The sequence below is a fragment of the Hypanus sabinus genome, chromosome 28, assembly GCF_030144855.1.
Source record: "Hypanus sabinus isolate sHypSab1 chromosome 28, sHypSab1.hap1, whole genome shotgun sequence".
Classification (NCBI taxonomy): Eukaryota; Metazoa; Chordata; class Chondrichthyes; order Myliobatiformes; family Dasyatidae; genus Hypanus; species Hypanus sabinus.
The window spans coordinates 17347118-17365378 of record NC_082733.1 but is presented as its reverse complement, the minus strand read 5'-3'; positions in this window follow the sequence as shown (position 1 = coordinate 17365378).

Here is an 18261-nt window from a genome sequence, read left to right as displayed (position 1 = left end):
TTGTAAAGACTTCAGTCTTAAGCACTGAGATGGGTTTATCAATGTTGAAATTATTCGAAGAGGATTTATCTGGCTTGGTGTAAACTGTACTGCTTTCTTGACCCATGAGGCTAGGGTCGTTTCGCTTCTTCGCCTCCCTGCACACAAATCTAGTGAAATACTCAAAGGGAGGAAATCGACCATTGTGGTCTTCTTTGTACTCTGAGGCAACAGACACCCACCTGTCCTGCAGCCCAAATGGAAGTTTGTCCACGATTTGTCTAATCCAGGTTGGAGTATCTAGGTATACTAGCCCAGTTGAGTAGCCATCTTCTTTGGCGCCTTGAATCTCCATGAGTAAATCTCCGAGCTCCCTTAACTTAATGTGATCTTTGGTTGACACCTTAGGAAAGTTTTCCAGATGTCGGTATAGCGCCGCTTCAATAATTTCGGGGGCCGCAGAGCCCTCCCGAAGTCTCTCCTATGCTTTGCGTAAGGCTAGCTCGGGGTTGTTGATGTACACTGAACGTATGTGTGTCACCTGTTCGCATGATTCTTTCCCCAGCCATTTCGCCATAAGATCCAACTCTTGGGTTGCTCTGAGCTGGACTCCGTCGATAGCGTTGGTGAATGTGGAGTACCATGCACGGTAATTTTCAGGTTTATCGTCGAACTGGTACAGTCCTGAAGTGACGAGATCTCGTCGTGCTAAATACTGTGCCAGGGGTTCAATTGCAAGTGGCCTGCAGCCTGGGGAAGTATGTCGGTGGGTATATGACCGAGGGAGTACCTCTGTTATGGACTTTGCTGTTCTGAATTCAGCCTTTGCCTCTCTTCTCGCCAAATCTTGTAAGTTTGGTGTTAAGAAGTATTTGTCATCAGCCCTTTCATTCTTGACTTCATCGCGGAGTTGCAAGGGTAAATTGTCTTCCTCGGATGGATGTGATGCAATTGGGTCTCTCTGAGACTCCTCATGACGTGGGGCGTTATCAAATAAGTATGGAGTGGAAGAACGAATCTTCCAGTCTGTTTGAGATTGGACATAGTCACTTGTGCGTTCCAATCTGGTCTTTTCTGAAGTAGATTTTACGTCAACCAGATCTTGCATTTCTTCAGCATCTTCTATGAATTCTGCTTCCACCCTGGCAGCTTCTGCTTCTCGTTCCAGCATCAGCATTTCTAACTCTGACGCTATCCTTGCCCTTTCCAACTGGTTTTGGGCTTCTCTGGCAGCCGCTTCCTTCTGGTTTTCGGCTTCTCTGGCAGCCGCTTCCAATTTCAATTCTGCTTCTTGTTTGGCGTAGCGCAGTCGCACCTTGGCGGCTTCTGCCTTAGCTCTTGCATGGGCGTCCTTACTTGATGATGTCCTACTGCCCCCCTCGCTGGGTGACAACGACTTGACGCTGGATTGAGTTGTCATTGCAGCACTTGAAACACCTGATAATGCCGCTTTTTCACTGTAGTGTTCTCGCTCGGCATGTTAAGATAATGCTGAGCTAAACACCGAGTTAAACCTTTGTCAATGACGACAGGATCCCAGTAAGATTAACCGTTTACTGTTCACTCTTCCACATTAACGTATGGTGAAAACTGTTGATAAAACAATACAAGATTTGTACAGCATTTGTTTCCTTCTTGATATTACATTACATCATAAATACTTGCAAGGTAAAACTACAACAACTACATTACATTAAAGTGCAGCATACAGTCAGAATCTACTTATGCCATTGACTGCTTTAAATACACTTCAACGCAAACTATCCACAACTCTTTGACTAACGAAAACATAAACATTAACGACTGTCGTTACTTTTAACAGGATCGGCATTAACAATTTAATTCAACACATCGATTATCTCATAACTCACAGCGTTGCCTTCACAATGTTTCTGGTGCGTAGAGAGAAACCATTGCTGCTGCTGCTTGTGCTCACACATGTCTCGACCCCCACCTTCCCATTTCTCCAAACCGGTATTTTCCCACAGGACGCGGTGAAACCGGATGTGACATCATCGCTTGCCGCGATATCTCACAATGAATTTACTTTAAACAATCCTAACTTTAACTAGAACGCTTACAAACGGATTACTAAGCGAAAGTATTATAAACTAAATAACTGCCATAAAGGCAACACACCTTCACTTCTTTATTTATCTATCTATCTATCTATTTATTTATTTACTTACTTACCCACCCATTGCAAAACTTTGTTTTCTTGCAGGAACAATTATGATGAGCTACGTTGACCTTCATTAGGATTTTCCATTTTTTTGCTTATCCACTTATAAACAATGCCAGCCAGAGTTACTGTATTAATCAGTAGATTCCCCATTGAACTCTGCAACAGAAGTCATGTCTTGTGTGTTAACAACCAGCTTATTTTCCCCTTCCAGGTTCATTATGGCCTTTGTTTTCTGTTCCCTCAAAAACTTGCACTTCAGAAGTACCTTCACTTCTGAAGTCGTTCAATGCAAACTTGCTAGCTGTGCAAGCTCAACGGGATGAGAAGCAACCTGCTGAACATTAGAAAGTGTAACCTTTTGTAGGAAGAAAGACAAGTAGATTTCATAAGACTCCTGTATCTAGTCAGAATCTTTTCGGACAGGGGTTCCCAATCTTTCTGATGCCATGGAGCCTTATCATTAACAGAGGGGTCTGTGGACCCCGTGCTAGGAACCCTTTGTTTTAGGAGCTATTTTATTAGGGGATTGTTGCCTGCTCCCTCTCCAGCCACCCAAGTGCTCTGAATTGAATTCAATTGACTTTCTTACATCCTTCATGTCCATGAGGAGTAAAATTCTTCATGTTACATCTCCGTCTGAATGTTCAATTTATAGTAATTTGTAATAAACACTATGTACAGTCAATATAGCATAGAAATACAATTGTATCAGAGTGAAGTAACCAGTCTGATGGCCTGGTGGAAGAAGCTGTCCCGGAACCTGTTGGTCCTGGCTTTAATGCTGCGATACTGTTTCCCGGATGGTAGCAGCTGGAACAGTTTGTAGTTGGGGTGACTTGTGCCCCAGTGATCCTTCTTTTTATCGATCTGTACCTGTAAATGTCCTGCATAGTGGGAAGTTCACATCTACAGATGCGCTGGGCTGTCCGCACCACTCTCTGCAGAGTCCTGTGATTAAGGGAAGTACAGTTCCCATACCGGGTGGTGATGCAGCCAGTCATGATGCTCTCATTTGTGCCCCTATCAAAAGTCCTTAGGATTTGGAGACTCATGTCAATCTTCTTCAACTTTCTGAGATGGAAGCAGCGCTGTTGTGCTTTTTTCACGACACCACTGGTATGTATGACATTGTTGGCTGTGGCGTATTTGAAATATGGAAGAAAATGTCGAACTCGAAAGAGTCAAGGACAGTGGAAGCAGACAGATCGATTGTCTTTGTTCTTGCTATGTGCTTAGAGATGGAGGCTGCCATTTTGTAGAACTGTTTTGCATGCTCCATTTTGTGTGTTAGTTCTTTGGCTTGATCAGTGCTTTGAAGAAGACACAATAATGCTTCAGGAAATCTGCTGGACTAGATAGAGATAATTTCTGAATAAGAAGTTATTTGTGAGATGTTCTTTGGCTGGATATAACATGCAGATTTTTGACAGTTGGAGTCAATATCTGTTTAGCATGAATCAAGCTCGTTGCTGATTGAGAACAAAGAGGCATGAATTACTGATTGCCACTTGCTGGGAAGAGGGCATTAATGGATGCTGGCTTGAAGCAGGGGCAATAAAAAGGTGTTAAAGGCCAGATACATGAGCCACAACTAATGACGCTGGATTGCTGCCTTTGAATTGTTAAGAAATTAATATAAAAGTGGTCACTTTGATTGCGCTATCAGCGATAACTCCAGAGAATCACCATCGCCAGGAAGAACCCCCATGCCAGGAGCTGGGAGAAGAAGGGATCAATCATCTTGCCAATGGAGATCCCTTATTTCAGTGTTATAAATTGGAAAAGTGGTTTGAGTGAGTGTTGGTTCAAAAGGAACAGTAGAATTCATGTACTAAGTTGTTGGCCTGGGGTCAACATAGTTCCATTGTTGTTTGTGCAGAGACAATAAAGTACGAGCTTCCATTAATTACGAGTCGCATACAGGTATCCCCCGCTTTATGAAAGTTCACTTTACACCACTTGGCTTTTACAAAGGACCCACATTAGTAACTGTTTTCGCTAACCGAAAGAAATCCACAGAGGATTTTCACTTCTACGAAAAAAGGCGAAAATAGCGTTCAGCGTTTGTTTTGCAGTGAGCCGTTATAGAGGCAGTGTGCACCCCGAGCAGCGAGAGTGGCGCCGCCAAGCGCCTTCCCCGGGAACTACACTCAGCATCAAGCTGCATAGCTTTGAACTGCCTGAGATTTTCACTACGATTGACAGAGCTGCGATGATTGCAGAAAAGTATGACTTCAATTTTGAAAGGGCATGTAGGTTTAAGACAGGTTTGCAAAATGTGTTGAGTGCTTACGAAGAACTGCACGCTAGAAAAATATGTGAACCTTCCAGTGTGCTCGCTGTCTTCCTGATTCTGATGTGAAACTACACTGTACATATATTATTTCTACTTTATATAGGCTGTGTATTTATCATATCATTCAGATTTAGATTCAGTTTATTGTCATTTATAAACCACATATACAATGCAGTTAAAAAATGAGACAAGGTGCTGCGGAATGATATCACAAAAAAGCACAAAACAGACCACACAAGAAAAACCACATAACGTTTGGTAATCCCCAATCCAGGGTCCGGAGAGGCTTGCTTTTACTATATGTTCGTGTTATTTTAGGCTTTATGTGTTATTTGGTATGATTTGGTAGGTTATTTTTTGGGCCTGAGAACACTTAAAAGTTTTTCCCATATAAATGAATGGTAATTGCTTCTTCGCTTCACGACATTTCGGCTTACGGAAGGTTTCATAGGAACGCTCTACCTTTGGATAGCAGGGGAAACCAGCAGTGAGTTTCCTAACCTAGCTCCACTGACAAATGGTCAACAATGTGTCATTTCCTGGACTGGGTATGCACTAACCACTTTGATGTACCATCAATAACTCTCTGAGACATGAGGCAAGATATCAGCTTTTATTGACTGGAAGAAAGAACAAGCAGCAATTGACCACCATACTACATCCTGGAGACTGAGGACAGGGCTCAGGCCTCAATCGCCTTTATACCGGGGTCTATGGGAGGAGCCACAGGAGCAGTCAATGGGGGTGGGGGGGGCGTGTCCAGACAGGTATATGTAGTTCACCACACACTTTCACATTGCAGTCCACATCTTCCATTGCCTGCTAGCTTTCTTGAAGTCTGGGCAATTATCCAGAAACTGCCCAGCTAAATAGTCACATGTCGTGACAAAGGGTCTCGGCCCAAAACGTCGACAGCGCTTCTCCCTATAGATGCTGCCTGGCTTGCTGTGTTCCACCAGCATGTTGTGTGTGAAGGTGGTCAAGTTATAGGGAGAAGGAAGGAAAATGGGGTTAAAATATTAATGATGATTGACTGGTGGAGCAGATTCAATGGACTGAATGGCTCAATTCTACTCGTATCTTATGGCTTGAGATGTCTACTGTGTTGCAAATTTCTGGTAGATGATTAATGGTAGCTGGCATTCTAATGACGAAACACCAAATTCAAGTTGAAATGTTACATTTGCCTGTCATAATTTGCTCCAAAGGCTGTTACAGAGATTGTTAGAATACATCGGTTGTGTGAAGAGCTCCATCTGCTGGCGGTTATGTTTGAACCTTCATTTCCAGGCAGAACATATTACTTCCCCAGATTGGTCTGTGACCAATCATGTGATTAGAGCAATAGGCTTTTGGGTGTACTGTACATGTTACAAAAATATCTAGTTATTTGAAAGTGTAACAAAGTCTATAAATGGCAGAACACTGCATGTTCTTCCACATATACTTGGCCCAAATCGTAAACACAAGAAATACTGCAGATGCTGGAAATCTTCAAAGTTCAAAGTAAATTTTTATGATCAAAGTACATATATGTCATCATATACAACTCTGAGATTCATTTACTTGTGGGCATACTCAATAACTCCATAATAATCATATTAGAATCAATGAAAGACTGTACCAACGAGTGTTCAGCTGGCGTGCAAAAGACAACAAACTGCAAATACAAAAAGATGAAAATAATAATTAATAAATAAGCAATAGATATCAAAAACATGAGCTGAAGAGTCCTTGAAAGTGAGCCCACATGTGTTGTGAGAACATTTCAATGGTGGGGCAAGTGAAGTTGAGTGGTTCAATAGATCATAGATTCAATTTAAAGTCACAGAAATGTATGTAATATACATCCTGAAATTCTTCTTCTTCGCAAACATCCACAAAAACAGAGGAATGAATAACGGTTAAATGTTAGAACCTCAAAGCCCCTCCTGCTCCCCCTCCCATGCATAAACAGCAGCAAAGAGACAATACCCCTCCCTCCCTCACCAGCAAAAAAGCATCTGCACCTCCACCGAGCCCTCAAGCGTGCAGCAAATCATCAGTAAAGACACGGACTTGCAGTACTCCAAAGATTACTCGTTCACCTGGTAATTTGACATACCACAGACCCGCTCTCTCTCCCTAATAAGGGAAAAAGAGGTGTCTCCGTTTCACAGCGAGAGGAGAGACATAACAAAACAACTTGCCGATTTATGGTGTTAAAAGTCTGTTGCGTCGCTTTTTCCCAGCTCTGTGCCCAAAGAACTCTGGTCTCTGGGCACACACCCAGCAGCCAGCTCACTGTTTTCGATTTTCCGTCTCCCACAACGCACCAGGTGGTGGCACTGACCGTGTCCGCCTACCTCCAGAGCCAGTAAAATCCGGCACCCTGAAGGCGTGTTAGTCTTCTAGGCCGTGTCCTTGGCATATCGAAAAACGGCCGGTCGTAAGTCCCTGAGAGTGGGTCCCATTCCTGTAAAGTCAACGTGTAACTCCCAATCAGGGTCTTCAAAAGAACTCTGAAAAGGAAAAAAAGATTAGAAATAGAGATGTTTCTGAAGATGCAAGCGAAGCAGTTGCCATTAGGCGTCATCATCCTAAGCTCTTTGATTCAAGAGCCCGATGGTTGAGAGGCTCCAACAGCTTCTTCCTGATGGCAGCAACGAGAAGAGAGCATGTCCTGGGTGGTGGGGGTCCCTGCTTTTCTGTAACAACAGTGTGTAGATGTGTTCAATGGGGTGGGGTGCTTTGCTGCATCCGCTACTTTTTGAAGGATTTTCCATTCCATGGCATTGGTGTTTACAAACCAGACTGTGATGCAGCTCGTCAACATACTCTCCACCACTCATCTATAGAAGTTAGTCAAAGTTTTAGATCTCATGCTGAATCTTCTCAAATTCCTAAGGAAGCAGAGATCCTGCAGTGCTTTGTTCATAATTGCACTTTCCTGCTTGACCCAGGACAGGTCCTACGAAATGACATCATTGAGGAATTTAAAGTTGATGACCCTCTCCACCTCTGATGAGGACTGACTCATGGACATCTGGATTCCTGCTCCTGAAGTCAGTAATCAGCTCCTTGTTCTTGCCGACATTGAGTGAGATGTTGTTGTTATGGCACCACTCAGCCAGATTTTCAATCTGATTTGTCACCACCTTTGATTTGGCCTACGACAGAGGTGTCATCAACAAGTTTGAATATGGCATTGGAGCTGTGCTTCACCTCACAGTCTTAACTGTAAAGTGGGTAGAGCACAGGCTAAACACGTGGCCTTGTGGCATATCTGTGCTGATGGTGATCATGGAGGAGATGTTGAGCAACACACTCAAAATTCTGGTGGAACTCTGCAAGCCAGGCAGCATCTATGGAGGGAATAACAACCAATGTTTCAGGCTGAGATCTTCCATCACAACAGCCCTGAAGAGGCTTTCAACCTGAAACATTGACTGTTTATTCTCTTCCACTAACGACCTCTGGCTCGTTGAGCTGCTTCACCATTTAGTGGCGTGCCCCACACCAGTGAGCTGCTGAATCTCTGTATGCAGAAGAGTGCACTGAAGTATCATTTTTAGTCTTTGTTACACTGTCAACCAATGAGATATTGTTTATGAGCATGAGCTACTGATTCACAAATCTAGCAAACTAGTTTCAAAACTGGCATTGAGTGAGCGGAGAGTGTGTGGATTTCCCATTGTGCTGGTTAATGGTAATTTATGGTTGCCCATTCATCAAAATGTGGATGGGTGACAGAATTAAGGCAGGGAACTTATTGGGCACAAGAGAGGGGTTACTGGGGAAAGAAGGCGAAATGGAACTGAAACCTGAGACAATAACTCTTTCACTTCCCATAGATGCTGCCTGGCCTGCTGGGTATTTTCAGTATTTTCTGTCCTTATTTTAGATTTTGAACATCTTCAGTTTTTTTTTTCAATTTGTATTTCCAGAACTTAGTGCGTTGTAATTTGTAACTGCAAGACTTTGACTTTTACCAAAAAATGCAATACAAATTTGGAAGAACTCAACAGGCCAGGTAGCATCTTTGGAGGGAAATAAATTGTTGTTTTGGTTGTGTCCCTTTATCTGGACTGAAAAAAAAAATGGAGGGAAAGAGTGGGGAAAGAGCTGGCAGGTGAGAGGTGGATCCAGCAGGTGGGAGAGGGTGTGATGAGGGGGAGAATGACATCAGGAACTGGGAGGGGATAGGTGGAAACAGGTGGGGGGGGGTGATATGAGGAGGTGAATGATGTCACGGTCTGGGACATGTGATGGGTGAATGTGTTAAAGAGCTGAAGATGGTGGAATGTGATACAAAAGGGAAGGTGGAACATGGAAGAGAGTTGTTGAAGGAAAATAGAAACAGAAAACCCACAGCGTAATACAGGCCCTTCGGCCCACAAAGCTGTGTTGAACATATCCTTACCTTAGAACTACTTAGGCTAACCCATAGCCCTCTATTTCTCTAAGCTCCACGTACCTATCCAGGAGTCAAAGGTAAGAGTGAGAGGCTGCATTGTTCAACAGGAGAGAGAAGAGAGAAAAAGGGATAAAGGGACAGAGGCGGAAGTGGTTACCATAAGCTTGAGAATTCAGTGTTCTTGCCACCCTTTTGAAGATGACTCAGGCATATTGAGGTATTGTTCCCTGAATTTATATTTGGTCTTAGGTGGGAGGATAGGGACAGATGTATCACTGTGGGAGCGGGAAGTGGAACTGAAATAGCAGACCTCCAGGTGATCCCAGTCAGCATGCTTATGGGGCACATATGCTTCATGAAGCAAGAACCTAATCTACACCCAGACTCCTTGACAGAGGCCACAACTGGAGCAGTGTCACTGCGAGATTCACGTGAAATATGGTCTCAGTTAGAAGTGCTATTTAGGGCTCTGGATGGTGGTGAGGGAGGTGTAACACTTCTGCTGGTTACAGGGGTAAGTGCCTGGGGAGGGAGGATAAACATTGAAAAATCAGTGCAAGATAGATTCAGAAATCAGAATAAAAGGAAACTTCAAGGATTTGAGGAAGAGACTAGTTAGAATGAGTTAAAACAATGGTGGATTAACTAGGAACAATGACATGGGATCATAAGACAGGAGCAGAGATAGGCCATTCAGCCCATCAAGTCTGCTCTGCAATTCCATCATGGCTGATCCCAGATCTCACTCAACTCCATACACCTGCCTTCTCACCATATACTTTGATGCCCTGACCGTTCAGGAAACGATCAATTTCCTCTTTAAGTATACCCATGGAATTTGCCTCCACCGTAGTCTGTTCCGCAGAGCGTTCCAGATTCACTCTCTGGCTAAAATAAATTCATCCTTAACTCGATTCCAAAAGGTCACCCCTCAATTTTGAGGCTGCGTCCTCTAGCTCTGGATACCCCTACCCATCCAACAAGTCCTTTCAACATTTGGTAAGCTTCAATGAGATCCCCATGCATTCTTTTAAATTCCAGCAAGTACAGGACCAAAGCTGTCAAATGCTCCTCATATGTTAACCCCTTTATTCCCAGAATCATCCTTGTGAACATCCTCTGGACTCTCTCCAATGACAACACATCCTTCCTGAGATACGGAGCCCAAAAATGTTGACAATAGTCCAAGTGTGGCCTGACGAGCATCTTAAAGGCTCAGCATAATCTCCTTGTTTTCATATTCTATTCCCCTTGAAATAAATGCCAATATTGCATTTGCTTTCTTTTACACAGACTCAACCTGTAAATTAACGTTCTGGGAGTCTTGCACAAGAACACCCAGGTCTATCTGGACCTCTGATGTTTGAACTTTCTTCCCATTTAGATAATAGTTTGCACTATTGTTTCTTTTACCAAAATTCCCCAACACTTTATTCCATCTGCCCCAAAACTTCCAATTTAAGTCCTGCTGAAAACACATTGCTTCCTCTGCAAACTTTGCCACAAAGCCATCAATTCCATTATCCAAATCACTGATAAACAATGTTGTGGTCCCAATACTGACTCCAGAGGAATATCACTAGTCACTGGCAGCCAACCAGGAAAGGCCCCTTTTATTCCCACTTGCTGCCTCCTGCCTGTCAGCCATTCCTCTATTCATGCCAGTATATTTCCTGTAACACCATAGCACTTTATCTTGTTAGACAACTTCGTGTGGCACGTTATCAAATGTTTTCTGAAAATCCAAGTAGATGCCATCCAGTGCTTCTCCTTTGCCCACCCTGCTTGTTACTTCCTCAAAGACATACTTGTCAGACAAGATTTCCCTTTACAGAAACTATGTTGACTTTGACTTTTTTTTAAATCATTAGTCTCCAATTACCCTCAAACCTCATTCTTAATAATAGACTCCAACACTTTCCGTACCACTGAAGTTAGGTTAATTGCCTATAATGTTCTTTCTTTTGCCTTCCTCCCTTCTTAAAGAGTGACATTTGCAATCTTTCAATCCTTCAAGGCCATGCAAAAATCAATTGATTTTTGAAAGATCATGCATCCGTTATCTCTTCAGCAAGTTCTCTCAGGACTCTGGGATTTAGTCTTTCTGGCCCAGGTAACTTATCTATCTTAAGACCTTTGAGTTTACCCAACACTTTTCCCTTTGTAATAGCAATAGCACTCATTCCTGCTCCCTGACACTCGAGGACCCAAGGCATACAGCTAGCATCTTCCATAGTGAAGACCGACACAAAGTACCCATTATGTTAATCCGCCATTCCTTTGTCCCCCATACTACCTCACCAGCATCATTTTTCTGTGATCCAGTATCAATTCCAACCTCCTTTTTAACTCTTTATAAAACTCTAAAACCTTATGGTATCCTGATTTATTATTGGCTAGTTTGTCATCATATTTCAACTTTTTCCTTATAGCTTTTGCCTTTTGTTGGATTTTAAAAGCTTCCCAGTCATCCAACTTCCCATTCACTTTTACTACCTTATCTGCCCTTTCCCTGGTTTGTATTCAGTCCTTCACTTCCCTTGTCAGCCACGGTTGCCTACCCCTGCCATTTGAGAACTACTTCTGTGGGACACATCAATCCTGCTCCTTGTGAACTAATCCCAGAAACTTCAGCCATCTTTGCTCTGTCTTCATCCACACCAGTATCCTCCTCCAATCCACCTGGGCAAGCTTCTCTCTCATGACCTCTAACTTCCTTTATTCCATTGCAATACTGAAACATGTCTTCCCCGTGGATTGTCACCTTGTCATGGTGGAGGAGCTTGTGTGGACCTGAGATCCTGAGAGTGATGCCATCTTGAGCTATGCTCCTGGTAGGGTCACCCATGGTGGCAAGGTCAGGGGTGAGGTCTCGGACAAAGAACAATCCAACCAAGACCTCAATGGTGGAACAGGCGGATGAAGTTATTTCAGACTCAACGGCTGTGAAGCCGGATGAAGGCTGCAACAAATCCAACAGCTCCAGTCATCATGGTTTCCATGCCATTGCAATCAGTTGGTTGATTTGTGAAGTATTGTGTGCTTCTTGGAGTGCAACGTCAAATACACACAAACAGGTGTTTTCACTCTGTGGGCCAATATGGAAGAACTTTCAAAGCCAAGATTGGACTCATAAGCCACTTGAGAACCCATAAATATAATATCAGATCTTGGAGGCTTAACGCTACTTTGCTTCAAGACCCAGAATTTATCACCTACATAAAACAGCAAATTGACTTGTTTTTCTCAACAAACTATACTGAAGAAATCGACAGAGGAATACTTTGGGACTCTTTTAAGGCTTTTATCCGTGGACAAATTATCTCATATTCTGTTGGTAAAAGAAAACAAAGATATTTAGATATTGCTTTATTAGTGGATAAAATCAAGGAAATTGATAAGATTTATTCCGTGACTCCTACCAAAGAACTTTATAAGAAGAGAGTTGAGCTTCAAATGGAACATAGTTTACTATTATCTTCTTCAATTGAAAATCAATTAATTAGGACCAGGGCTCAATTCTATATTCACAGTGATCGAACTGGCAAACTGTTAGCTAATCAATTAAAAGCTATTTCGACTAAGCGACAAATTATTAAAATTCGCAAACAAGACGGTAATTTAACTACTGATCATAAAGAAATTAATAATACTTTTCAAGATTTTTATAAATCTTTATATCAATCAGAATTTGATGGTGACCAGTCCATGATAGATAATTTTTTTAACAATTTGAATATTCCTAAACTGATTGATGAAGACCATAGCCTGTTAGATGCTCCTATCTCTATGGTGGAAATAGGAGAGGCTATCTCATCAATGAATTCAGGGAAAGCTCCTGGTCCTGATGGTTATATAGTAGAATTTTTTAAAACTTTTTCTTCTTTGCTCTCTCCTTGGTTATGTGAAATTTTTAATGATGCGTTTGCTAAGAAGAGATTACCTCAATCTTTTTATGAAGCTAATATCTCTCTAATTCTTAAAAAAGATAAAGATCCTACTTTATGTACATCTTATCGCCCTATATCACTATTAAATGTAGATTCTAAGATTCTTACAAAAATTTTAGCCATTAGATTAGAAAAAGTACTATCACAGATTATTTCAGAAGATCAAACTGGTTTTATGAGGAATCGGTATTCCTTTTTTAATGTTAGAAAATTGATTAATATAATTCATACTTCACCACCCACAATCCCAGAACGTGTTATTTCATTAGATGCTGAAAAAGCTTTTGATAGAGTTGAATGGATATATTTATTTAATACATTGAGAAATTTTAATTTTAGTCCTAACTTTATATCATGGATTAAATTAATATATCATAAACCTGTTGCTTCTGTTCTTACAAATAACTATAGATCCTCTTTTTTTCAATTATCTCGTGGTACGAGACAAGGCTGTCCCTTAAGTCCTTTATTATTTAATATTGCATTAGAACCTTTAGCTATTGCTATTCGTGAATCTCCTAATATTTTTGGTATTACCCGTAATGAGAAGTTATACAAATTATCACTTTATGCTGATGATTTGCTGTTATATATTTCTGACCCTGATAGGTCTATTCCCGCTATTTTATCCTTGTTGGTTCAATTTGGTATTTTTTCTGGTTATAAACTAAATTTAGATAAGAGTGAATTATTTCCTTTAAATGCACAAACTTTATTGAGTGATAGGATACCATTTAAAGTTGTTACTGATAACTTTACCTATTTAGGTATAAAAATTACCAAGAAATATAAAGATTTATTTAGACTGAATTTTTTACCTATGCTTCATCAAATTCATCAACTTACTACAAGATGGTCTCCTTTATTTTTATCATTAATTGGTCGGATTAATGCTATTAAAATGATGATTTTACCGAAATTTTTATACTTATTTCAAGCCTTACCAATTTTTATTTCTAAATCTTTTTTTGATAACATTGATTCAAAAATTTCCTCATTTGTGTGGCAAAATAAAAACCCTAGGTTAAGTAAAAAGCAATTACAAAAATCTAAAAAAGATGGTGGTTTAGCTTTACCTAACATTAGATTTTATTATTGGGCAAATTATATTCGTAATTTAATGTATTGGAAACTAGATTTGGATTCACCATTGTGCCCACAGTGGGTAAATTTGGAATGTAATGAGGTAAAGGGATATTCTCTATTCTCTGTTCTCGGTTCTTGTCTTCCTGCTGATTTAGTTAAATTTAATAAACAAATATCTAATCCTGTTATTAAACATACATTACGAATTTGGTTTCAATTTCGTAAGTTTTTTTACTTTGAAAAACTTTGTTCTTGATAGCCCTATCTTACTTAATTTCTTTTTCAAACCCTCTTGGACAGATCAAGCTTTTAACATATGGAAAAGGAAAGGTATAAAATGTTTTCGTGATCTTTTCTTTGAAGATACTTTGATGTCATTTGACCAACTTTCCAACAAATTTGAATTACCTAAATCTAATTTTTTCAGATATTTACAAATTAGAAATTTCTTACATAAAGTTTTACCATCTTTTCCTAATTCAACTTTAGTGGATTTTACAGATTTGATTTTTACCTTAAACCCTTGTCAGAAGGGATTAGTAGCTTTTATTTATAATATGATTATGAAGATACAACCAGAAATATCAGTTAGAATTAAACAAGAATGGGAAAAAGAACTTCGATATAATATATCAACAGATAAATGGGAAAAAATTTTGCAAATGGTTAATTCCTCTTCTATATGTGCTAAATATGCTTTAATACAATTTAAAATTGTACATAGAGCTCATATGTCTAAAGATAAACTCGCTCGATTCTATTCTCATATTAACCCTCAATGTGACAGATGTCATTCAGAAGTGGCCTCATTGACCCATATGTTTTGGTCATGTCCCACTTTACATAACTATTGGAAGGACATATTTACTACTATTTCCTCAATTTGGAATATAGATTTACAACCTCATTTTATTACTGCAATTTTTGGCATACCAAATGAAGATGGTAATCAGTTTTCCCCTTCAATCAGACGAATGATTGCTTTTGTAACATTAATGGCCAGAAGGTCTATATTACAAAATTGGAAAGAAGTAAATCCTCCTACCACGTTTCAGTGGCTTTCTCAAACTATTTCTTATCTGAGCCTGGAAAAAATTAGAAGCACTATTTTTGACTCATCAATTAAATTTGAAGAAACTTGGAGACCGTTTATTCGACATTTTCATATGAATTAATTTGGCCTTTTCCAGACCTTCTTTCTGCTTATTCATGTTCAGGTATGGAGTTCTGGAGCTTTTTTTGACACTATCATATACTTGTAAGCTATTACTATTGCCCATGTTAGTTTAGTTTAGTGTTTTATTTTTCTTAATATATACTTTTTTCACATATTTTCAAATTTTTTCTTCTTTTAATGGTTATTTTTGTTTTTTTTCATATATAATCATATGGACGATTGATTAAGGTATTTTTTTCTGCTGATGTTTAATAGGATATTGTTATCTTATTATCAACGTGACTTCAAGTCTATTGTATTCATAATTTACTCATTATTATGTTATTTTTTTTATATGTATATATGAAAATCAATAAAAAAATTGAAAAAGAAAGAGAACCCATAAATAGATCAATAGAATGAAGACCATCATCCTCGACCTTGAGAGATAGCCACGATGGCGATTACATTACACCCAATCCAGTATAGCTGATCTTCTAGTAGGCTCAACAACAAACTGCTCTAAAAAAAAACATCTCATAGACATTCAACAAATTCACTCTCAAGATCCATTGCCAACCTGATTTTCCCAATTGACCTGGAAATGGAACAAAGACCATCATCCTCCACCTGGAGGGATAGCCACGACGACGACTGATACATGTGACTTATCATCACGCCATTTGAACCCAAGTTGTCCATCATTCCAGACAAAGTTTCACGACACTGCATTAGGGTCTAACTTGGCAGTCAGGTCCAAATTGCCACAAGAATGAGCATCAGGAAGAATTCACAGATCTTAACATTTTAATATCAGAATTCAAATTCAGATTTATCACACGTACATCAAAGCATGGAGCGACACATCCAGAATGTCCTGGGGCAGCCCGCGAGCTTTACCACACATTCTAGCACCAACATAGCATGCCCACAATGCTTGGCAGAACTACACAGAACACACCAAGCAACAAAAATGAAGCAAACGCTGTTTGTTCCTGCCAGCCACACACTTCTATACATATATCCCAGGTCAGGCCATCTTCAGCAGTCTTATGGATTCACAGACCCAGGCTGTGCTCTTTGGATCTCAATCTAGGCTCCCAATCAACCTTTGGCCTTGATATTCAGCATCAACTCAGGACTCGCAGATGATAAAGATTGAGGAGAACATTGAATAAGGGCCTAGACTCCAGGCTCAAATGGTGGTCTAGTTGATGATGTGAGCATGTACACTCTGGTTCTGTCAGTCTGACATCTGACCACATTCTTGCCTCTGGTCTTCAAATGCAGAGTGAAGGCTTAGACTCTGGCCTGTGCTCTAATTGTTCCCACAACCCTGCCCCTAAACTCTAGCCTGGTCCAACTCTCCTCTTGGCCCCCAAAATCTCTTTTTAAAAAAAAAGATAGATCTGAGTGCAACCTCAACTGAGACTGCAGCTTGATGACATCTTGAGGAATACCATGTAGCAAGAATCACACTTAACTGAGTCTATTATCAGACATAACCCTCAATTTAATAAACAGGCAATTCAATAGCTACCTTTCTTTGTTCCAGGACCTCAGCTGCACACACTTGCATAAATGCAAATTCATGTACCTCAGTGCAGTTCTGAATCCACCCTTGTAGGTGTGATAGAAACTGAGTGTGTATGTAGGCAGAGCTAACAATTAGACAGATACATGTGACTTATCATCATGCCATTTGAACCCAAGTTGTTCATCATTCCAGACAAAGTTTCACGACACTGCATTAGGGTCTGACTTGGCAGTCAGGTCCAAATTGCCAGAAGAATGAGCATCAGGAAGCATCTGTCTCTTAGACAGAGACAAGAGAGAGGGAGAAAAAAAAAAGTAGTTTAGAATAAAGCACTTTTACTGGATTTCACAAAACACAATTGCCATTAAGCATGCTTCTTACCTAGATCTTCTCAATCTTGTTTCAACACCTCCTCCAAAACATTCACTTTACAAGTTATCATGCCTTTTTCATCAATCATTGAGATCTATCAAGCTCCAAATTGCCACTGTTTTCAGGGAATTCAGTTCTTCAGGAAAATTAATGGATGTTTGCTGGGTGCCTACACAGCACAGTACTCAATTCCATTTACAAAATGTAGCAATAGCAATCCACACCCACATCTAGCAAGAACTATATGTTTAGACATGGAATTTTAACTGGCAGGACATATTAGGTAAACAGTCAGCAATGCAAAATCTATACACCAGCCCTTTATTTATGTATATGACCAAATAATCCCTCTATCAACATTCTAAAGGTTAGCATTACCTTTAAGCTCAACTGGATCAGCTACATAAACACTGCAGATCAGAGCTTGGAGGGCTTGCAGCAGGTCACTCACTTCCCAAGACTTAAAAGCTTTTTTCATCTACAAGGTGCAGACTAGAGAGCAACAAAATACTTTTTTTTTGCCAGAATGAGTGCAACACCATTAAGGACACAGCAGCCAATTTGACTGGCACCTTCAAGCATCCTGAACAAATATTTCTTCCACTACCATTACAACTGTGAAGTGTACCATCTATAAATTACACTGCAATTACTTACCAGTTTTCCTCCCACAGCATCTCCAAAAACTTCTACCTTCAAAGACAACAGATGCAGTGGATCACCACCCAGGATGCAGGTTTCCCCAAGTCAAAACTACGGTAATTTGTATATCTATCACTATTCATCTACTATAGATAAGCACAAGTCCTGGAACTCCATATACTCGCTATTATTGAAATATTCTTACAATCTATGATATCAATAAGGACTTTATCTCATGTTCTCATTATTTATTGCTATTTACTTATGTTTGCATTTACAGAGTTCGTTGTCTTCTACACTCTGGTTGCTCTTTCATTGATACTGTTAATAGTTACTATTCTATAGATTCGTGAGTATGCCACAGGAAAATGAATATACACTTTGATAATAAAATTTACTTTGAACTTCTGAAGATTGAATTTGGGCATTGCAATGTCAATTTTCACCCAAATCAAGTTTAAAGATAAGGGCCTCCACAATACCTTTCAGAACACAAAGAAATAATTGACAATTGTCAATCTATTGAAAATGTGGCAGTTGCTTTGATTGAATTGGACGAATTAGCTGCTAAAACCAGATGCAAACTCAAGCTAGGTGCAATTCATTACAAATATTTATTATTGTAAAACACTGTTCTTCATGCACTTGGCAGTAAATGTTCT